The 23,119-nt window shown below is 46.4% G+C and overlaps 8 non-coding genes across 8 annotated transcripts; all 8 read right to left on the reverse strand.

Annotated features, from left to right (window-relative positions):
- Positions 1 to 6,355: 6,355 nt before the first annotated feature.
- On the reverse strand, positions 6,356 to 6,427 carry TRNAW-CCA (transfer RNA tryptophan (anticodon CCA)). Its single transcript has one exon. It is a non-coding gene; the product is annotated as a tRNA-Trp (tRNA).
- A 313-nt stretch (positions 6,428 to 6,740) lies between these two features.
- Positions 6,741 to 6,814, reverse strand: TRNAN-GUU (transfer RNA asparagine (anticodon GUU)). Its single transcript has one exon. It is a non-coding gene; the product is annotated as a tRNA-Asn (tRNA).
- A 1,790-nt stretch (positions 6,815 to 8,604) lies between these two features.
- Positions 8,605 to 8,676, reverse strand: TRNAW-CCA (transfer RNA tryptophan (anticodon CCA)). Its single transcript has one exon. It is a non-coding gene; the product is annotated as a tRNA-Trp (tRNA).
- Positions 8,677 to 8,989: 313 nt separating this feature from the next.
- Positions 8,990 to 9,063, reverse strand: TRNAN-GUU (transfer RNA asparagine (anticodon GUU)). Its single transcript has one exon. It is a non-coding gene; the product is annotated as a tRNA-Asn (tRNA).
- Positions 9,064 to 10,854: 1,791 nt separating this feature from the next.
- Positions 10,855 to 10,926, reverse strand: TRNAW-CCA (transfer RNA tryptophan (anticodon CCA)). Its single transcript has one exon. It is a non-coding gene; the product is annotated as a tRNA-Trp (tRNA).
- A 313-nt stretch (positions 10,927 to 11,239) lies between these two features.
- TRNAN-GUU (transfer RNA asparagine (anticodon GUU)) lies at positions 11,240 to 11,313 on the reverse strand. Its single transcript has one exon. It is a non-coding gene; the product is annotated as a tRNA-Asn (tRNA).
- A 1,789-nt stretch (positions 11,314 to 13,102) lies between these two features.
- TRNAW-CCA (transfer RNA tryptophan (anticodon CCA)) lies at positions 13,103 to 13,174 on the reverse strand. Its single transcript has one exon. It is a non-coding gene; the product is annotated as a tRNA-Trp (tRNA).
- A 313-nt stretch (positions 13,175 to 13,487) lies between these two features.
- TRNAN-GUU (transfer RNA asparagine (anticodon GUU)) lies at positions 13,488 to 13,561 on the reverse strand. Its single transcript has one exon. It is a non-coding gene; the product is annotated as a tRNA-Asn (tRNA).
- Positions 13,562 to 23,119: the final 9,558 nt, after the last annotated feature.

Here is a 23,119-nt window from a genome sequence, read left to right on the forward strand (position 1 = left end):
TGTTATGTTGTCAGTGTGACCACACTGACTGATGGGAGAGGAGTTCTCTCTTGTCAGTCAGTGTGTTCACGTTGCTCACCATGACCACGCTGACTGACAGGAGAGTTCTCCTGTCAGTCAGTGTGTTCATCTTGATTAGAGAGGACTCCTCGCTTGTCAATCAGTGTGTTCACGTTGCTCAGCGTGACCACGCTGACTGATGGGAGAGGAGTTCTCTCTTGTCAGTCAGTGTGTTCACGTTGCTCAGCGTGACCACGCTGCCTGATGGGAGAGGAGTTCTCTATTGTCAGTCAGTGTGTTCACATTGCTCAGCGTGACCCCGCTGACTGATGGGAGAGGAGTTCTCTCTTGTCAGGCAGCATGTCTACGTGTCGGCTGCGTGGATGCTTTTTAAGGGTGCATGGAGGTAAGGTAAGTGTTTTTTATTTTAAATTAAAAGTGTGTATGTGTATTTAAATTAAATTAGTATGTATGTATGAATGCATGCGTGCATGTTGATGTTTGTGTCAATGCTGTGTTTGGTTTTATGTATACATGCATGTATGGAGTTGTGTAACTGGTGGTTGAATGCATGGGTGAAAGTGTTTTTTGTGAGTGTGTGTTCAGCACCACCCCTAAATGTAGCCACCCTGGGGGCCACTTCATTAAGGGGTGGGCTCATGGCATCAGAGGTGCACCTAGGCTAAAATGTCAGGGGGGAAAGGGGACTAATACTTCAAATGTTGGGAGAGGTGCTAACGTCAGTAGCTGTGAGGAAGGGGCAAACTTCCTTGTGTGGGGGCACCTAAAATCTTTCCACTTTTCGAATGAGACTATTCTGGTGAAGCTTCAATGTTACAAGCAGCTACCTCTTGCCTTCATTTCTGAAACATCACACTTAAGGACTGGTGTGAGAATGAGATGTCTCATGTCACCACTTCCCTTCTAATCACTCCCCTAGCATGCAAGTGCTAACCCCACATCACAATTTCAATTACCTAAAAGTGTATGGATATGAATGCAGGTGCTAACAGTGAAATGACTTCTCATGGCCATGCTTATCCCTATGGCATTCTCACCCAGTCCCTGTCCTCCCCACCCAAAACAACTCCTCACTGGAACTCTTTGGGCTAGCTTTAAACATGGCTAGCCATCAAACTTTGCCCTCAATGTGCCTGCAAGTGTTTCCTCAAAGGAGTCTTCTAAGAGTTCATGACTTCATTGGAGTTGTAAACACGTAACTGGTGTAATAAAAATGTCTTAATCAGGTCTGCTTTTGGCCACTCAATTTAAAAACACCCTGCATGTCTTTCGCTGAAATTCTTTTAAAAATAAGCATTGGCAAAGCCAACAGTTTTGGCTTATGTATAAGTATTAGGCATTTACGAGGCACTGCTATTAGCTGCTCAGGTACTCAAACCATTTTGCACTGGCACTATCAATAGCCAGCTAATACCAATACAGAAGTGCCTTTGCCATGCCTACACAAATGCCCAAACTGTTAGCATTGCCAGTGCTCTTTTTGCTTTACCCTTGATGCACAGGACTATGCATCAAGGTTAAAGCAAACATACTACTTGGCTAAATTGGCCCACTTTGAATGTAGGCCAATCTAGCCAGTAATAACACTTATGGTACACAGTCAGCCTGGATATACTTTCTGTGGCATGGCATTTTTACTGGTTGGGAATCCGTACATGGTAATAATGGCACATATTGATGCAGCCTGCTTCAACATAATTAGAACAACCAGCATGAATATATTTTTATACTAGCATATCTCGATTGGAAAGGCGGCATGAAATGTATTGGAAAATGTTCCTATGCACAATTTGTGATTTGCAACTATTGGGAATTTCCATGTGCTTCCATACAAAACCAATTGCAAACTGTGTGGATTTCTACCCAATTTTGCAAAGAAAGTGCTATAAAATGCATACTTTTAACCCAATGTTTCAAACATTTTCTTGGGAGTGAGAACCCCCCCCCCCAAGCCACCCTTTGGTTTGGGCTCCCTCACTGTGCTCTGTTGATCCTGACTAATTGGAACAAACATTTAAGCCTCTTAAATTCAGAAATGTACCAGCCTCCACTGTACATCATTTGTCACTGTGTATGGTGTGTGTTTTAATGCGCAAACAGGGGCAGGGTGCTCCTTAATTATATGATATGGCATTTATAACGTGCCTGTACGCAAGTGTTTCTAGGCGCGACAAGGCAAGGAGGGAGAAACAAAAGAGTAGGACAAAACACAGATCTTACTAGGCCTTGTGTCATTCAGATCGTACAAGAGCAGGGAATGGGGAGGGGAGAAGTGCCGAGGGTGGGGTAGGATGCAGAAGTGCAGGAACAAAGTAGAAACAAGAGTGCAGCCAACTGGTGGCAAGTGTGAGTACTCATAAGTGTAGCCAACGGGTGGACAATACGAGCAAGAGCGGGGACTGTAGGGTTACAGATACAACAGATACAGACCACAAGTGCAGGGGAGCCAAGAGGCAGTGCGGGATTGCAATAGGACGAACAGGCAGGGACCTGAGCCCGAATTCAGAGCTTGACCAGGTGACCAGTGCATGGATCAGGCAGGTGATCAGCAAGGGAGAGGAAGAAAGAAGGCAGAAGCAAATAAACAGGTCTTGGGGTGCTTCCGGAACCGGAGATGGTGCTCCTCGTTTTTAGCGAGGCAGGGAGGCTGTTTCCAGAGGGAGGCCCCAGCCGAAGAAAGAGATCTGCCCTCAACTCTTTGCTTGGAAAAGTGATTGACCCTCAGAGAATTGGAGGTGGCGCAGTGGAGAGCTCATGCCATCTTATATATATTTATTCATATGATAAAAAAGTTAGTCTGGCATGAACCTTTCTTCAGTAGAGAAAGTAGTACTAAACCACATTTGGGATCCTGCACACAAACTCAAGGGTAGATTTCTCAAGTCTCCTGTGTGCGGATATGCCGCCGCTGGCCGAGTGCAAAAAACTGTAAGGGGGCCTCACCAAATGTTTTGCCCCGGGCCTCACCACATCTTCTGACAGCCCTGGGGGGAAGTAGCTTATGTTAACTACTTGCCATGCTCTTTATAGATCCCTCTGTTTGACTGGGTGAATTCTAATTTCTGGGGTAGAGTAAGCAATTTTTGGATCTAGATGCTGTGCGCAACAGGAATGCTATATACTGCACTGTACTGCTACTGAAAAGTTACCAATTTTACAGGATGTTCAGGTAAGCTTTGTTTCAGAAAACAACTTGCTAGAGGCCCTAGGACAGATTACTGGGACAAAGGAAGAGGGTTTGGGGATTAGCACATCTCCTATGAAAGGTACAGTCACGCCCGAGACAACTCTGAGTGCCTCCTCAAATTCTAAGAAATGCGAACTGGGGTCCTACGCCTTTTATTGCCAGTGGTTCTTTGTGTTTCAGACAAATGTGCACGCCTCCCAGAGCCCCATGCAATGCACTTAGGGAAATGGGGGAAGGTGCTGTGCAACCCTCTCGCTGACAATGTCTCTCTTGTCTATAATGTATCTATGAGAGAGAGAGAAATAGGCAATGCGAGAGTGAAAAAGTAAAATGGAAATGTGTCTACTGAGACCAGTATAAGGGGAAATCCTCACAATCCAGGACCGACAGTTGATTGGGAGGGCGCTTACAGTTTTCTGACACCAGAGCGGTACCTGAACTCACAAACCCAAACTACAAAGTGATGGGCATTGCCACTAGACTGCCGACCCCCTTTCGGGGCCCCAGCATATATCCTTTAGTCACACCTAGAGTTCCCAGGACAGTGCAGCATTCAGCGATTACACGAAAATATTGACAGCGCTAGGAGGCCATGCAAATGGCAGAGGTATGCTTTACAAAGCCCACGTAGCGTGCACAAAACAGCACATCAGTCAGGCCCACTTGAAGAGATGGTAAAGAGGAAATACTTCTGCTGCATCCAGTAAAACATAGAGATTGGCCTGCTTTAAAGGTTGACCATCTCCTTCATGGGTGTCTGTCAATATGATACTTCCCTGCTGCAAAGCTTACATTCGAAACGCCAGAACAACTAGGCCCAGAGCACAAAGATGCAGTCAGGTTGAAATAACGAGATACTGAAGAGCAATTTTGTATTTCAGAGTGGGAAAAGCAAATATGACCCCGACGTGATTTGAACACGCAACCTTCTGATCTGGAGTCAGACGCGCTACAATTGTACCACGAGGTCCTTGTGGAAATCCACCTGGTGTGTCTGATGACAGAATAAAGGTAGGAGACGTACATGGACCTGCAGAGCCTCATTGCTTCTTTAAGTAGACTGGCTAGGATAGCTTCCTTCTGTGCATCAGTACACGCTGCAGCCAAACCCTTCCCATGAAGTCTTGATGTTTATGAATTGAATGGCAAGTTTTGAAAAACTAAAGCAAGCGAGAAGAATTGCTTGCAGTTTATTGGATTTTTTGGACGTCAGCAGACGAGACCTGCGAGAGGTAAACAGAAGTTCATAGTTGGTCATGCTGAATTTTTGAGCCAAAATGCATCGTCCCTGGGTGGGCTTGAACCACCAACCTTTCGGTTAACAGCCGAACGCGCTAACCGATTGCGCCACAGAGAGTCATGCAGTGCTTACACTGGGGCCTGATTGGTGTGCTGTTTGCTTATGCTCCCCAGGCAACCTGAAAATATTTCTAAAATAGCTCTATTTCCCAGAGCAAATCAGGGTATCAAGCACTTCCCTACCTCCCGTAATCCACAAACACAGGGGATTTAGTAGAGGACAGAGCCCATCAACAGTGCACCAAATGCCCTCTGTGTAGGCATAACTTGCTATGAGGAGAAAGCCACAGTTGCGCACATGTGTTAAAAGGGGACAGTAGGCTGAACCCAGAGAACACGGGAGAAATGACTCAGGTTTACTGAGTGGAACACTCTGTGTCTTTGTGCCCAAAACAGCAGCGTCTTTTCGGTTAACAGCCGAACGCGCTAACCAATTGCGCCACAGAGACTCACTGGCATGTGTGTTCTGCCTTTGGCCTGATTGCATTGCTATTTTTTTCTGATTGGCAGAAAACCTGAACTTTTTTCTGAAAAAGGCATGCCTCTCTTAGCACTGCAGTGCATTAGACTGCTCCCTTGCTTCCCTGAGTCCCCAAATACACAACCACCTTGGGCACAATAGAAGACGCATTCCAGCAGATTTAGCAAGAGTGCACCAAGGTTTCTATATGTAGGTACCTTGCTGAGAAGCAAGACCTGCAGTTGCATTCTTCTGTTAAAAGAGGGCAGCAGAGTGCACCAAGAGAACTTGGGGGAAGTAGCTTATGTTAACTACTTGCCATGCTCTTTATAGATCCCTCTGTTTGACTGGGTGAATTCTAATTTCTGGGGTAGAGTAAGCAATTTTTGGATCTAGAGGCTGTGCGCAACAAGAATGCTATATACTGCACTGTACTGCTACTGAAAAGTTACCAATTTTACAGGATGTTCAGGTAAGCTTTGTTTCAGAAAACAACTTGCTAGAGGCACTAAGACAGATTACTGGGACAAAGGAAGAGGGTTTGGGGATTAGCACGTCTCCTATGAAAGGTACAGTCACGCCCGAGACAACTCTGAGTGTCACCTCAAATTCTAAGAAATGCAAACTAGGGACCTACGCCTTTTATTGCCAGTGGATCTTTGTGTTTCAGACAAATGTGCACGCCTCCCAGAGCCCCTTGCAATGCACTTAGGGAAAGGGGGGAAGGTGCTGTGAAGCCCTCTCACTGACAATGTCTCTCTTGTCTATAATGTAACTATGAGAGAGAGAGAAATAGGCAATGCGAGAGTGAAAAAGTAAAATGGAAATGTGTCTACTGAGACCAGTATAAGGGGAAATCCTCACAATCCAGGACCGACAGTTGATTGGGAGGGCGCTTACAGGTTTCCGACACCAGACCGGTACCTGAACTCACAAACCCAAACTGCAAAGTGATGGGCATTGCCACTAGACTGCCGACCCCCTTTCGGGGCCCCAACATATATCCTTTAGTCACACCTAGAGTTCCCAGGACAGTGCAGCATTCAGCGATTACACGAAAATATTGACAGCGCTAGGAGGCCATGCAAATGGCAGAGGTATGCTTTACAAAGCCCACGTAGCGTGCACAAAACAGCACATCAGTCAGGCCCACTTGAAGAGATGGTAAAGAGGAAATACTTCTGCTGCATCCAGTAAAACATAGAGATTGGCCTGCTTTAAAGCTTGACCATGTCCTTCATGGGTGTCTGTCAATATGATACTTCCCTGCTGCAAAACTTACATTCGAAACGCCAGAACAACTAGGCCCAGAGCACAAAGATGCAGTCAGGTTGAAATAACGAGATACTGAAGAGCAATTTTGTATTTCAGAGTGGGAAAAGCAAGTATGACCCCGTTGTGATTTGAACACACAACCTTCTGATCTGGAGTCAGACGCGCTACCATTGCGCCACGAGGTCCTTGTGGCAATCCACCTGGTGTGTCTGATGACAGAATAAAGGTAGGAGACGTACATGCACCTGCAGAGCCTCATTGCTTCTTTAAGTAGACTGGCTAGGATAGCTTCCTTCTGTGCATCAGTACACGCTGCAGCCAAACCCTTCCCATGAAGTCTTGATGTTTATGAATTGAATGGCAAGTTTTGAAAAACTAAAGCAAGCGAGAAGAATTGCTTGCAGTTTTTTGGATTTTTTGGACGTCAGCAGACGAGACCTGCGTGAGGTAAACAGAAGTCCATAGTTGGTCACGCTGAATTTTTGGGCCAAAATGCAAAGTCCCTGGGTGGGCTTGAACCACCAACCTTTCGGTTAACAGCCAAACGCGCTAACCGATTGCGCCACAGGAACTCATGCAGTCCTTACACAGGGGCCTGATTGGTGTGCTGTTTGCTTATGCTTCCCAGGCAACCTGAAAATATTTCTAAAATAGCTCTTTTTCCCACAGCAAATCAGGGTATCAAGCACTTCCCTACCTCCCCTAATCCACAAACACAGGGGATTTAGTAGAGGACAGAGCCCATCAACAGTGCACCAAATGTCCTCTGTATAGGCATAACTTGCTATGAGGAGAAAGCCACAGTTGCGCACTTGTGTTAAAAGGGGACAGTAGGCTGAACCCAGAGAACACGGGAGAAATGACTCAGGTTTACTGAGTGGAACACTCTGTGTCTTTGTGCCAAAAACAGCAGCGTCTTTTCGGTTAACAGCCGAACGCGCTAACCAATTGCGCCACAGAGACTCACTGGCATGTGTGTTCTGCCTTTGGCCTGATTGCATTGCTATTTTTTTCTGATTGGCAGAAAACCTGAACTTTTTTCTGAAAAAGGCATGCCTCTCTTAGCACTGCAGTGCATTAGACTGCTCCCTTGCTTCCCTGAATCCCCAAATACACAACCACCCTGGGCACAATAGAAGACACATTCCAGCAGATTTAGCAAGAGTGCACCAAGGTTTCTATATGTAGGTACCTTGCTGAGAAGCAAGACCTGCAGTTGCATTCTTCTGTTAAAAGAGGGCAGCAGAGTGCACCAAGAGAACTTGGGGGAAGTAGCTTATGTTAACTACTTGCCATGCTCTTTATAGATCCCTCTGTTTGACTGGGTGAATTCTAATTTCTGGGGTAGAGTAAGCAATTTTTGGATCTAGATGCTGTGCGCAACAGGAATGCTATATACTGCACTGTACTGCTACTGAAAAGTTACCAATTTTACAGGATGTTCAGGTAAGCTTTGTTTCAGAAAACAACTTGCTAGAGGCACTAAGACAGATTACTGGGACAAAGGAAGAGGGTTTGGGGATTAGCACATCTCCTATGAAAGGTACAGTCACGCCCGAGACAACTCTGAGTGTCACCTCAAATTCTAAGAAATGCAAACTAGGGACCTACGCTTTTTATTGCCAGTGGATCTTTGTGTTTCAGACAAATGTGCACGCCTCCCAGAGCCCCTTGCAATGCACTTAGGGAAATGGGGGAAGGTGCTGTGAAACCCTCTCGCTGACAATGTCTCTCTTGTCTATAATGTATCTATGAGAGAGCGAGAAATAGGCAATGCGAGAGTGAAAAAGTAAAATGGAAATGTGTCTACTGAGACCAGTATAAGGGGAAATCCTCACAATCCAGGACCGACAGTTGATTGGGAGGGCGCTTACAGGTTTCCGACACCAGACCGGTACCTGAACTCACAAACCCAAACTGCAAAGTGATGGGCATTGCCACTAGACTGCCGACCCCCTTTCGGGGCCCCAGCATATATCCTTTAGTCACACCTAGAGTTCCCAGGACAGTGCAGCATTCAGCGATTACACGAAAATATTGACAGCGCTAGGAGGCCATGCAAATGGCAGAGGTATGCTTTACAAAGCCCACGTAGCGTGCACAAAACAGCACATCAGTCAGGCCCACTTGAAGAGATGGTAAAGAGGAAATACTTCTGCTGCATCCAGTAAAACATAGAGATTGGCCTGCTTTAAAGGTTGACCATGTCCTTCATGGGTGTCTGTCAATATGATACTTCCCTGCTGCAAAGCTTACATTTGAAACGCCAGAACAACTAGGCCCAGAGCACAAAGATGCAGTCAGGTTGAAATAACGAGATACTGAAGAGCAATTTTGTATTTCAGAGTGGGAAAAGGAAGTATGACCCCGACGTGATTTGAACACACAACCTTCTGATCTGGAGTCAGACGCGCTACCATTGCGCCACGAGGTCCTTGCGGCAGCTCACCTGGTGTGTCTGATGACAGAATAAAGGTAGGAGACGTACATGGACCTGCAGAGCCTCATTGCTTCTTTAAGTAGACTGGCTAGGATAGATTCCTTCTGTGCATCAGTACACGCTGCAGCCAAACCCTTCCCATGAAGTCTTGATGTTTATGAATTGAATGGCAAGTTTTGAAAAACTAAAGCAAGCGAGAAGAATTGCTTGCAGTTTATTGGATTTTTTGGACGTCAGCAGACGAGACCTGCGAGAGGTAAACAGAAGTCCATAGTTGGTCACGCTGAATTTTTGAGCCAAAATGCACCGTCCCTGGGTGGGCTTGAACCACCAACCTTTCGGTTAACAGCCAAACGCGCTAACCGATTGCGCCACAGAGACTCATGCAGTTCTTACACAGGGGCCTGATTGGTGTGCTGTTTGCTTATGCTTCCTAGGCAACCTGAAAATATTTCTAAAATAGCTCTTTTTCCCACAGCAAATCAGGGTATCAAGCACTTCCCTACCTCCCCTAATCCACAAACACAGGGGATTTAGTAGAGGACAGAGCCCATCAACAGTGCACCAAATGTCCTCTGTATAGGCATAACTTGCTATTAGGAGAAAGCCACAGTTGCGCACTTGTGTTAAAAGGGGACAGTAGGCTGAACCCAGAGAACACGGGAGAAATGACTCAGGTTTACTGAGTGGAACACTCTGTGTCTTTGTGCCAAAAACAGCAGCGTCTTTTCGGTTAACAGCCGAACGCGCTAACCAATTGCGCCACAGAGACTCACTGGCATGTGTGTTCTGCCTTTGGCCTGATTGCATTGCTATTTTTTTCTGATTGGCAGAAAACCTGAACTTTTTTCTGAAAAAGGCATGCCTCTCTTAGCACTGCAGTGCATTAGACTGCTCCCTTGCTTCCCTGAATCCCCAAATACACAACCACGCTGGGCACAAATAGAAGACACATTCCAGCAGATTTAGCAAGATTGCACCAAGGATTCTATATGTAGGTACCTTGCTGAGAAGCAAGACCTGCAGTTGCATTCTTCTGTTAAAAGAGGGCAGCAGAGTGCACCAAGAGAACTTGGGGGAAGTAGCTTATGTTAACTACTTGCCATGCTCTTTATAGATCCCTCTGTTTGACTGGGTGAATTCTAATTTCTGGGGTAGAGTAAGCAATTTTTGGATCTAGATGCTGTGCGCAACAGGAATGCTATATACTGCACTGTACTGCTACTGAAAAGTTACCAATTTTACAGGATGTTCAGGTAAGCTTTGTTTCAGAAAACAATTTGCTAGAGGCCCTAGGACAGATTACTGGGACAAAGGAAGAGGGTTTGGGGATTAGCACATCTCCTATGAAAGGTACAGTCACGCCCGAGACAACTCTGAGTGCCTCCTCAAATTCTAAGAAATGCAAACTAGGGACCTACGCTTTTTATTGCCAGTGGATCTTTGTGTTTCAGACAAATGTGCACGCCTCCCAGAGCCCCTTGCAATGCACTTAGGGAAAGGGGGGAAGGTGCTGTGAAGCCCTCTCGCTGACAATGTCTCTCTTGTCTATAATGTAACTATGAGAGAGAGAGAAATAGGCAATGCGAGAGTGAAAAAGTAAAATGGAAATGTGTCTACTGAGACCAGTATAAGGGGAAATCCTCACAATCCAGGACCGACAGTTGATTGGGAGGGCGCTTACAGGTTTCCGACACCAGACCGGTACCTGAACTCACAAACCCAAACTGCAAAGTGATGCCCATTGCCACTAGACTGCCGACCCCCTTTCGGGGCCCCAACATATATCCTTTAGTCACACCTAGAGTTCCCAGGACAGTGCAGCATTCAGCGATTACACGAAAATATTGACAGCGCTAGGAGGCCATGCAAATGGCAGAGGTATGCTTTACAAAGCCCACGAAGCGTGCACAAAACAGCACATCAGTCAGGCCCACTTGAAGAGATGGTAAAGAGGAAATACTTCTGCTGCATCCAGTAAAACATAGAGATTGGCCTGCTTTAAAGGTTGACCATGTCCTTCATGGGTGTCTGTCAATATGATACTTCCCTGCTGCAAAGCTTACATTCGAAACGCCAGAACAACTAGGCCCAGAGCACAAAGATGCAGTCAGGTTGAAATAACGAGATACTGAAGAGCAATTTTGTATTTCAGAGTGGGAAAAGGAAGTATGACCCCGACGTGATTTAAACACACAATCTTCTGATCTGGAGTCAGACGCGCTACCATTGCGCCACAAGGTCCTTGCGGCAGTCCACCTGGTGTGTCTGATGACAGAATAAAGGTAGGAGACGTACATGGACCTGCAGAGCCTCATTGCTTCTTTAAGTAGACTGGCTAGGATAGATTCCTTCTGTGCATCAGTACACGCTGCAGCCAAACCCTTCCCATGAAGTCTTGATGTTTATGAATTGAATGGCAAGTTTTGAAAAACTAAAGCAAGCGAGAAGAATTGCTTACAGTTTATTGTATTTTTTGGACATCAGCAGACGAGACCTGCGAGAGGTAAACAGAAGTTCATAGTTGGTCATGCTGAATTTTTGAGCCAAAATGCATCGTCCCTGGGTGGGCTTGAACCACCAACCTTTCGGTTAACAGCCGAACGCGCTAACCGATTGCGCCACAGAGACTCATGCAGTGCTTACACTGGGGCCTGATTGGTGTGCTGTTTGCTTATGCTTCCCAGGCAACCTGAAAATATTTCTAAAATAGCTCTATTTCCCACAGCAAATCAGGGTATCAAGCACTTCCCTACCTCCCCTAATCCACAAACACAGGGGATTTAGTAGAGGACAGAGCCCATCAACAGTGCACCAAATGTCCTCTGTATAGGCATAACTTGCTATGAGGAGAAAGCCACAGTTGCGCACTTGTGTTAAAAGGGGACAGTAGGCTGAACCCAGAGAACACAGGTGAAATGACTCAGGTTTACTGAGTGGAACACTCTGTGTCTTTGTGCCAAAAACAGCAGCGTCTTTTCAGTTAACAGCCGAACGCGCTAACCAATTGTGCCACAGAGACTCACTGGCATGTGTGTTCTGCCTTTGGCCTGATTGCATTGCTATTTTTTCTGATTGGCAGAAAACCTGAACTTTTTTCTGAAAAAGGCATGCCTCTCTTAGCACTGCAGTGCATTAGACTGCTCCCTTGCTTCCCTGAGTCCCCAAATACACAACCACCTTGGGCGCAATAGAAGACACATTCCAGCAGATTTAGTAAGAGTGCACCAAGGTTTCTATATGTAGGTACCTTGCTGAGAAGCAAGACCTGCAGTTGCATTCTTCTGTTAAAAGAGGGCAGCAGAGTGCACCAAGAGAACTTGGGGGAAGTAGCTTATGTTAACTACTTGCCATGATCTTTATAGATCCCTCTGTTTGACTGGGTGAATTCTAATTTCTGGGGTAGAGTAAGCAATTTTTGGATCTAGATGCTGTGCGCAACAGGAATGCTATATACTGCACTGTACTGCTACTGAAAAGTTACCAATTTTACAGGATGTTCAGGTAAGCTTTGTTTCAGAAAACAACTTGCTAGAGGCCCTAGGACAGATTACTGGGACAAAGGAAGAGGGTTTGGGGATTAGCACATCTCCTATGAAAGGTACAGTCACGCCCGAGACAACTCTGAGTGCCTCCTCAAATTCTAAGAAATGCGAACTGGGGTCCTACGCCTTTTATTGCCAGTGGTTCTTTGTGTTTCAGACAAATGTGCACGCCTCCCAGAGCCCCATGCAATGCACTTAGGGAAATGGGGGAAGGTGCTGTGCAACCCTCTCGCTGACAATGTCTCTCTTGTCTATAATGTATCTATGAGAGAGAGCGAAATAGGCAATGCGAGAGTGAAAAAGTAAAATGGAAATGTGTCTACTGAGACCAGTATAAGGGGAAATCCTCACAATCCAGGACCGACAGTTGATTGGGAGGGCGCTTACAGTTTTCTGACACCAGAGCGGTACCTGAACTCACAAACCCAAACTACAAAGTGATGGGCATTGCCACTAGACTGCCGACCCCCTTTCGGGGCCCCAGCATATATCCTTTAGTCACACCTAGAGTTCCCAGGACAGTGCAGCATTCAGCGATTACACGAAAATATTGACAGCGCTAGGAGGCCATGCAAATGGCAGAGGTATGCTTTACAAAGCCCACGTAGCGTGCACAAAACAGCACATCAGTCAGGCCCACTTGAAGAGATGGTAAAGAGGAAATACTTCTGCTGCATCCAGTAAAACATAGAGATTGGCCTGCTTTAAAGGTTGACCATGTCCTTCATGGGTGTCTGTCAATATGATACTTCCCTGCTGCAAAGCTTACATTCGAAACGCCAGAACAACTAGGCCCAGAGCACAAAGATGCAGTCAGGTTGAAATAACGAGATACTGAAGAGCAATTTTGTATTTCAGAGTGGGAAAAGGAAGTATGACCCCGACGTGATTTGAACACACAACCTTCTGATCTGGAGTCAGACGCGCTACCATTGCGCCACGAGGTCCTTGCAGCAGTCCACCTGGTGTGTCTGATGACAGAATAAAGGTAGGAGACGTACATGGACCTGCAGAGCCTCATTGCTTCTTTAAGTAGACTGGCTAGGATAGATTCCTTCTGTGCATCAGTACACGCTGCAGCCAAACCCTTCCCATGAAGTCTTGATGTTTATGAATTGAATGGCAAGTTTTGAAAAACTAAAGCAAGCGAGAAGAATTGCTTACAGTTTATTGGATTTTTTGGACGTCAGCAGACGAGACCTGCGAGAGGTAAACAGAAATTCATAGTTGGTCATGCTGAATTTTTGAGCCAAAATGCATCGTCCCTGGGTGGGCTTGAACCACCAACCTTTCGGTTAACAGCCGAACGCGCTAACCGATTGCGCCACAGAGACTCATGCAGTGCTTACACTGGGGCCTGATTGGTGTGCTGTTTGCTTATGCTTTCCAGGCAACCTGAAAATATTTCTAAAATAGCTCTATTTTCCACAGCAAATCAGGGTATCAAGCACTTCCCTACCTCCCCTAATCCACAAACACAGGGGATTTAGTAGAGGACAGAGCCCATCAACAGTGCACCAAATGTCCTCTCTATAGGCATAACTTGCTATGAGGAGAAAGCCACAGTTGCGCACTTGTGTTAAAAGGGGACAGTAGGCTGAACCCAGAGAACACAGGTGAAATGACTCAGGTTTACTGAGTGGAACACTCTGTGTCTTTGTGTCAAAAACAGCAGCGTCTTTTCGGTTAACAGCCGAACGCGCTAACCAATTGCGCCACAGAGACTCACTGGCATGTGTGTTCTGCCTTTGGCCTGATTGCATTGCTATTTTTTTCTGATTGGCAGAAAACCTGAACTTTTTTCTGAAAAAGGCATGCCTCTCTTAGCACTGCAGTGCATTAGACTGCTCCCTGTGGGATGTATTTACCCATGCATTCGAGCCCTACCTCAAAACTGTGCAGTACTGACATGGAAAACATCATGATGGCCAGAGCTTCCCAGAAAATGCACAGGGAAGTGCATGAAGAATAGGCTGCCACCCATTTTTGCCGATGTTATGGGCACAGAAGGACACTGCCTAAAACCACCATTGGACTACCCACACAGTAGTCTGAAACCATTGGGAATGGCAATGCTGATTGCCAAAAGCAAACCCATAACTGTGGAGAATTCATTTTCTTAAATCCCAAAAAGGGGTGCAGTACCAGTACTCACCACTATCCAAAAGCCGGCATTTTAAAACAACACCAGATTTTACTTTTTGCAAAACTGAATAAATGAACCCAAAACAGGCCAAAGAAAGACTTACTGAGAGGTGGATACAATCTAAAGTTATATTCTGAAGTGACTTGAAGGTTTATAACAAGACTGGCTGCGCTGTGGATTTCAGCAGTTTAAGTAAATTTGGACTGAAAGACACTAAAAAAAATCTAAATGTTTAAATTGACTGAGTGACCTACTTTTGAGTGTCACATAGGTTGCAATTGTTTAAATGTCATAGTTTTAAACTTAGAATCAGCATTCTAGCTGCATATGTAAAAATGTTTAGTTTTATTTGAATGCAGGAACTGGGGAACAAAAAGTGACATTTTATCTGAAACTTGGCTTAAGGAACTGAATTCTGCCTGGCAACTACCCCCATCAGGAGTGAAACTTGAGTCACAGCTGTGTTCCCAGGCCTAGCTGCCCTTTTGCTGCTCACACCAAAAGGGATATGACACTTCCCTGATTGAATTACCTGGGCTCTGCAGGAAATTGAACAAAGCCCTGTCCTGACTCAGGCAAATGTTTTATTGGCGGGAGTCGTAAATGGAGCTTCCTCTTGGCAGAAGCTGGGAGGGGCAGGGTCTCTGAGCTTGGCAGAAACTGGAAAGACTGGTTTCTGTACCATGTGACCTGAAAAGACACACCTCTATAGCCAGAATATGGTTTTAGAAAAAGATGAATAACTCATAGTACGGACTTGTGAAAATTATTTAAATTATACCATAATTCTTGTGATTTTTCTGCCCACATTTTAAGAGGTTTTTCGAACCGGTGGCATGTTCAGGGGGGTTTTAGCGGAAAAGAGGATATTACTCAAAATGTGTGCATGTGAAAAATCAGACACTTCATCAACTAATGTCCATACTCCTTGCGCACATGTGTGTAAATTTGGGTCAATGTCCTGAATTGCAAAATCAGTTAAAAAGTGAAATATGTGCCATTTCTGAATGCAAGCCCCCAGGAAGAGCAGAGTTTGAACAGGGTATACCTCCTGTAATGCATGATGGGTGAAGATGATTTTAAAACAACATGTACCTCTGCAAATATGTATTTGGGTTCAAATCTAGATTTGTGTGTAAGTTGACAGGAGGAGTGGACTTTCTGCAGGCTGTAAAATGACATCACTCTGACACAATTTAGCTCCCCCAATCAAATGAGAAATGGAAGTTTGACCAATTAGAAGCTGAGAGAGAGGTAGGGTCAGTGATGCTAGAACACACCCACATTCTAAACACATAAAAGCAGACAGACAGGACAGATAGAGACTTTCCAATCCATTTGCAGCTGGAAGCTCTGCCGGGAAAATCCATACTTTACCTCCATCAATCTCCAGAGAAAGCTGTGCAGAAAGATCCAGACTTTAAATCCCTCAATCTTCAGAATCCAGAGAGAGAGCAGACCCAGATCACTGTGAAGTGCAGAGACCAGAGTCCCGTCTAAAACCTGACCAGATCCATGGCGAGGCCCATTTCACTCAAGAATATAGTGTGAGTACCTAGAAAACTGTGCAGAACCAATCTCTTAGTTAAAATAATATAATTCAAATCTATTTTAATCTAAGTAGAACTGTCTCCTAACTGTCACCTGTCATTTTCTAGTTGCAAGCTGCACTTGTCTTTTTGAACTTTAAAATTTCAAATCTGAAAAACGACCTTTATTTAATCGCTCATATCTCCGCAACCGTTTGTGCTAGAGACTTGCAGTAACTTTCCCCTGAAAGCTGAGAATCGTGGCTTTCCTACGAACCTAGAACCGCATATAGTTTTGCCGTAATCGTGAAAAACGCACTCGCGAAGTTTGCCGCGATTTGCAAATTTCTCCACGTGTGAAAACAGAAGCTTCTTGCTTTCAGTTGCTAAAAATTCGTTTAACCTGCTAGTTACACCCTAGATCCTTGCTAAAGTGAGCCTGGACTAATATTAACTAGATACCACTCACCCTGAACTTCTAGAGGGAATTAAAAGCAAATTTAGCATATTTTTCACTTAATTGCCAGCACATATAAAAGCATTTTGCCTGTGTTTTCAACGTCTGTAGTCTAAGTTGCTGGGTGAACTGAATTACGTTTGAATTGCATTTCTGAGAACTGTGTGCTTCCTTCCATTTCCTTGCATTGCATAAAAGGGGGGGGTGAATTGTCTAAGAAAGTGATTACATTGTCTTTTGCTGAAATCCTATCAAGTTATTTTCTTTACTGCATTTCATTCAACATTGCATCCCTCCGAAATCTATAAAGCATTCTCTACCACATTATTCTTCTGTCCCTATTTACCAGTGTGCTACCTTATCCATTTCATGTCAACTCCTTAGTGATTATAAAGAAGTGTGCTAGTGCCAGATTCTCCGTTGTTAATCTTTATCATATCAGATTAAGTGTGATATTCAATTATTAATTTATTATAAATTGTGATATATATATCTATATTGTTTAAAGTATCAATTAAACCTTTTAACTTGCAAAACAGAACTACTTCTTGGCTCAGTGGGGTCAGGGGGATTCCAACAGAGGGGTGTTATATAGGGGTAGTCATCCAGAACGCATGAACTGGACATAAAGATATATCAATAAGGGTTTTCATTCAGTATTCTAGACTAGGCGTTGACTTGGCTGTAGTGCTGAATTGAATCCTCTTACAAAATTGGGGGCTCCGGCCGGACGTTTGGGTTAGAATACCACTTGTGCAGCTTAATACAGCGTGCCAGCTGACCAGATACACATATCCAGTCGGATCACCACGCTGCATTACGCTGTGAAGCATTCCTCAAAAGGGACACTCCAAGAAAAGTTCTGTTCTGCAAAAATAAAATACAAACTTCTGTAAGTCAGGACAGAGACCAATCTCTAGAATGACGACCTTGGTAGATATGAAAATAGCCAGAGAGCACTTCTTACATAAACTATTTGTGAGAGGTGAATGGGCTGAGCAGGGCCAGGATGCCTGGTTGCAGGCCATCACGCGACAGGTCACTGAAACAGGGTCAGACTTATGGAGAGATCAGGGTCCATTACATGTGGCCCTGAGGGAACTATATATGGCTCCTAAGGCCAAAGATGAACACAATAAGATTGTTAGGATAGCGGCATATTTATATTTATATATGGGAGCCATACAGAATAAATGTGCTGAAGGCCCTGATCTGGCAAAAAGGCAACAGATGGCGTTAGAGAAGGCCCAATCTGATCTGGACTCTTCTGAGCAAAGGCTGCACAGGAGCCAGGAGTCAGAAAATGAGACCAGGCAGTACATCACTAAAATAAAGGAGGATATGGATGTGCTGCAAAAGGAAAAGTCAGAACAGGATACCAGATTTCTGGCCTTGCAGAAGGAACACCAAGAAGGTTTGGACTCCCTACTGCAAAGCCAGAAAAAGCTGGAGCAACAACTGGACTTCAACAGGGTATGTGCTGAGCAGGTAGTCACCCTGCAAGGCCACCTAGATAGAGTGAAGGCAGAGAGCAACAAACTAATTCTGAAAGACCTGGATACCCAGGCAGAGTTTGATCAGGAGCGCCAGAAAGCTGGTGCCTTCCAAAGGCAAAGGGACGACCTGGCAGCACAGATGCAGGCTCTCAGTCAGGAAAGAGACACCATAGGCCAGGAAGTCTGCCATTTAAAAAGGAAAATGGAAGAAAATCACCTGGCCCTCCAGGGGCTGGGTGACCTCCAAAAAGAAAACCAGAACTTGGTAGAGCACACCAGAAGGGTGGAAGATGTTCTGCCAATAAAGGAGCAGGCCGGTAGGGATGGGACTCAGGAGGTAAACCTCCTGCAGCAAAGACCGGCCCAGTTCTCCAGGACCAACCAGGAAGCACAGAGGGAAAATGAGGCCCTCTGTCAACACAATGATAGGCTCCAACAACAGGTAGCGATGCAGGAGAGACTGATAGAGTCTAGTAAGGCCTTGACTGAGGAACTGAAAGCACAAATTCAGGCTCTTGCATTGCAACAGGGAGCAGGGGCGGATAGAGATGAGGTCCGCTGGGAAAGAGAGACTCCTGACCATAACCTCAGGAGCCCTAACACCAGGGGCCTTCATCTCTCCCAGTCCCTGGACTCTACCACCCCCATGTCCCCGGGCGCACATGAGCACAGGGCCACAGGGATGGCAGATTACTATCCAGCTAAAAGTATGGGGCTCATAGGCCAGTACCACTCAGGAATGGATGGGCGGGCATCTGGGCATGGGCACCCAAGCATGGTGCAATTCAGTGGGGAACCCCGGGAGAATAGGCCCATTAAGGGCATCCTGAAAACCTCTGCCCAGTTAGGTCAGTGGAGGGGGTACCCATCAAATCCTGGCAGCAAGGAGGAATCTGAAGACTCCTCTGAACTGCGCAGGACACAGGAGACCAGGTCCCCACATTCTGCCAGCCATTCCCAGGCTCGCAGAATCCGGGAAAACCTGGAAGAACAGACGGGAACCTCTGGGAGCAGTGCCTCTGAGTCCGAGGACGAATGGACAAGGGTTACCCGAACCAAAAAGGCCAATAAGGCAAAAAGGGCCTTGCTTAAGGACCCCTTAAAGCAGATTAAGGCGATCAGGAGCGTCATCACGCCTTACCATAAGAACGCTAAGTATTCTGTTTGGGAGCACTTAGAGTTGTTTGAACAAATGATGGAGACTTTCCATTTGAAGGACAGCCAAAGCTGTATTCAATATGTAAAGTGGACCTTCTCCCCGGAATACTCCAGTTTCTTTGCGGGGCTGGAGGACCAAAATCATTTAAGATGGTCCACCTATAAGGCGGCCATCTTGAAACATTTTTCTGTTCACAGAAATCCTCAAGAGGCTCGCAAGGCAGTCTACAATTTGCAATGTGGGGAGGATCAGGCCCCACAAGAATTTGTGCAGGAGTTAAAGCGTGCTTTTGCACAGACCACAAGAAGGGTGCGCACGGATAGCAGAGAATTTATAAATACGTTTTTCCACGCCTTGCCCAAATATATCATGACCCAGCTCGTGAGGGATTTTCACGAGAAAAGATCTTTAGACTGGGTCATTGAACAGGCTACCCGGATCTATGAGGTGCAGAAACCGATACATAGCAAAAGTAATGCCCAGAAAAACCCCAAAGCCAACAGCACCCCTGCTGCTGCCAAGGTGGCAGAGGTAAAGGTCACCCCCGTTTTGGATTTGGAGATGGGGGGGCCTAAAAACCTACCTGCACCTAATAATGCTAGGCCCAGGAGGTCCTCGGTTCAGTCACAGACAGGGAGCCAAGGAGGCAGCCCCACAAATGGGGTCCCTCGCTCTCCTGATTATGTAAGTCCCCGTTACAAGGGAAATCGACCCATCCTGGGTTATGTGTGGACTCCTCCAGCCCAAGGGGGGGGATCCAGCCAAGCACCTAACCCAGGGAACTTCCCTCCCAACTTCCCACAGGAGGGCAGAAATTCTCCAAATCCTGGGCAGAACTTTTTCCCCAGGTATCCACCCAATTTCCAACCCCAAAATCATCCATCCTTCTTTCCCCAATTCCCTGAGCCCAGACAACCTAATCCGGGAGATGGGAGGCCAAGGGTGGAGGGGTACCCAAATCTTCCCAACCAGGGGTACTACCAAAGAAGGGATAGCTACCCTTCCCGGGATCAGCCCAGGGGAGAAAACAGGGCCCCGTATCAGCCTGAGCGGGTTTCCCAGTTAGAGCGCCAGGTTCAAAACATGGCGCGGGATCTGGGTCACATACTGAGGGCTCAGCAGAACCCTCAGATCAGCATGCCGGCGCAGAACGCACCCAACTCTGGACCTGGTGCTCCAGAACAATGACGGGGGCAGCACCCCGATAACTCACCGGTTCCCAGGGAGGAGGCACAAGGGGAAGGGGGGTGTAAAGCCTTGGAGGAAGCTTCCTTCCTCACTTGTAAACAGCCCCTGGAAACCCAGGAACCGGAAACAAAATCTCTTGCCCCTGAAAGTCTGCCTCCTAAGGAGCAGAGGGGGGGTAGGAGAAACGAAAGACCCAAACAGACTCAGTTTGAGGAGGAGGTACAGGTCTTCCAATTTGAGGGAGAGGGATCCTCAGAGGATCCTGGGAAAAGGATCTTCTCCTTCAGAGAGGGGGGAACTCCTCCCAAAGAAAAATGGGTCCCTAGGGATGCAAATCCAGATTGGGGAGATGTGGAGACTGAGCTACCGCCGCCCACCATCTCATCCCAGAACCAACCGCAAGAAAATCCCCTGGTTCAAACCCATCCTGGTGACTGCCTCCAAAAAGGGGGGGGCGGCCCAGAACCGGAGCCAGGGGAACCCACAATGGCTCTGATCTCCAGTTGCCAAATTTTTCTTTCAGATTCCCAAGGCTCTCCACAGAATTCTGCCCAAATCTCTTCGCTAGCGATGTCCAAAACCAGAAAATTAGCCCACCAGTTGTCCAAAAATGTGCATTATCTGTGCCCCCTTGAGGAGAAGGAGGGAAGATATTATGCCCCGGTACAAGTACAGGGGCAGGGTACAATTTTGGCACTGGTGGACACTGGATCTCAAGCTACCCTTCTGTCCAGAAGGGCCTTTGACGAACTGAATGCAGGAAGGGGAGAGAATTACCAAATTCCTCTCACCTCTCTTCCTGGGCAACTCCAGAACTTTGACGGGAAGGAAATTCCCGTCGAGGGGACGGCAGATTTGGACATTAAAATTGGGCGACACAAGTTGAAACACCCGGTCATAGTTGTGGCCCCAGAGGGCACCCCTTGTTTACTAGGGAATGACCTCCTGAGAAGGTTGTCACCCCTAATAGATTGCGTAAACAAGGTCCTCTGGACCCAGACTAGCCGACCAATAAAATTAAAACGGAGTGTCAACCATGTTAGTTTAAACGGCACCTGCCACATGGTTGAACAAAAATCTGACCAAGTAGAATTTCACTTCCAGAATAGCCAAATTCCAGACGTGACAGTAATAGCAGTAGGACAACAGACTGGTGATGGAGGGTCCTCTCTATTTCTGAAAATCAACCTTCCTTCCAGTTTAAAGTGGTATTCCACACTGGAAGGAAACACCCTGAAATTCTATACTAATCCACAATCAGAAACTCCCACTCCTACAGTCCAGAAAGATGTGAAATTCACTCAGAGCCTGGCTGATATTCAGCAAATTGGAGAGCAGTTGTTCATCCCTGTTCAGTTAAATGATGGGAAGGACTCTGTTCTCGCTCGAGTGTGTGTGAACAACGGTAAGAGCTTCATCAGCGAAGCCATGTTTCGCCAACTCCCAAAAGATCCAGCCAGTCCCACCTTCAAACTGATAGACAAATGGGAAATGGACCTGGAAGCATCTGATTCCAAACATCTCCTGCCAAGCAGGTGTATGCTCAAAATCTCCATTGGCAACAAGAGCATAGTCCACAATTGTTGGGTCGTGCGAGACGTCCCTGCCGCCTTTTACTTAGGCAGTGACATTCGCAATCGCTTTGCCATTAGTTTGGACCTAATAAACTTCAAAGCTTGGTCCCGATTAGCGGATAATCCCATGGGCTTTGATGATCCAGAAAAAGCCTTTAGGTCAGCTCAATTGCTACCTTATGCAGTTGAAATTCAGATTAAAGAGGAAGTCACCATCCCAGAAAGGACCTGACAATTCTCCCTGGAAGTGAAAGTTAAAAGGGGACAAGAGTTGAAAAACCCTGATGCTTACATACATCTAAACGCTTCTCTCCAACAGCAAGGGTTGGGGGTAAACCCAACTCCATTAGTCAACATAGAACATGACACCATTCCAATAGAGGTGGATAACAGCGAGTTAAAGAGTATTACTCTAGCCGCAGGCACCATTATTGGAATGGTGGTTGATGACCGACATTTTTCCATTGATTTAGGTAATGAACTGTTAGGACCAATCCCCAAGGACTGTTTTGACAGTGACAGTGAGGACAACACAACACCAGACAGGATTTTTACCCGGCATGGGGGGAACTTCCTGGTGTACACTTCCTGCCCCTATGGTAAGGAAGATGTGACTTGTGACTTCAGGAGGGATGAGGTGATTTTCCAGGTCCATGAGGGCTGCCTTTCCCACCTGAAGCCTCCGGTCCAAATCAGCACTCTAACCAGGGACTTCTCCACCCAGCTGGAGGAGGCCGCTGAAATAGCCAAACCAGAAGTCTTTCCAGGCTTCAGGCAGATGGTGGAAGAGAGAGTCAACCTAGCTGATGCCTGTGTGACTCTGGAACAAAAGCAAAAGTTGAAACAAGTTTTCTTGGATTTCCAAGATCTCTTTGCGGTAGACTCATATGACTGTGGTCGCACTGACATCCACACAACAACTATCCCCACGGACCCTGGCATGACCCCTGTGTTTGTGAAGCAATATCGCTTGCCTCTCGCATCAATGGAGTGACTTACGGAAATAATTAAGAACCTTGAGTCCCGGGGAATAATCCGTCCAGTCCACAGCACCTTCAATAATCCGGTGCTGGGAATATTGAAGCCAAACGGCCAGTGGAGACTCTGCGCCGACCTCAGGGAGCTCAACAAACGGGTCCACACTTCCCGATGGCCTCTTCCCTACATTGACCAAGGGCTGGCCCAGATCCAGGGGTCACAGGTATTCACCGCAATCGACCTGACCAATGGATACTGGACCGTGCCTGTCAGCAGGGAGGACCAATACAAACTGGCTTTTACCTTTGGGGGCCAGCAGTACACATGGACCCGGACTCCCTTCGGATACCTTAACTCCGGTAATG

The sequence above is a fragment of the Ambystoma mexicanum genome, chromosome 11 (genome assembly GCF_040938575.1).
Source record: "Ambystoma mexicanum isolate Mex_15411 chromosome 11, UKY_AmexF1_1, whole genome shotgun sequence".
NCBI lineage: Eukaryota > Metazoa > Chordata > Amphibia > Caudata > Ambystomatidae > Ambystoma > Ambystoma mexicanum.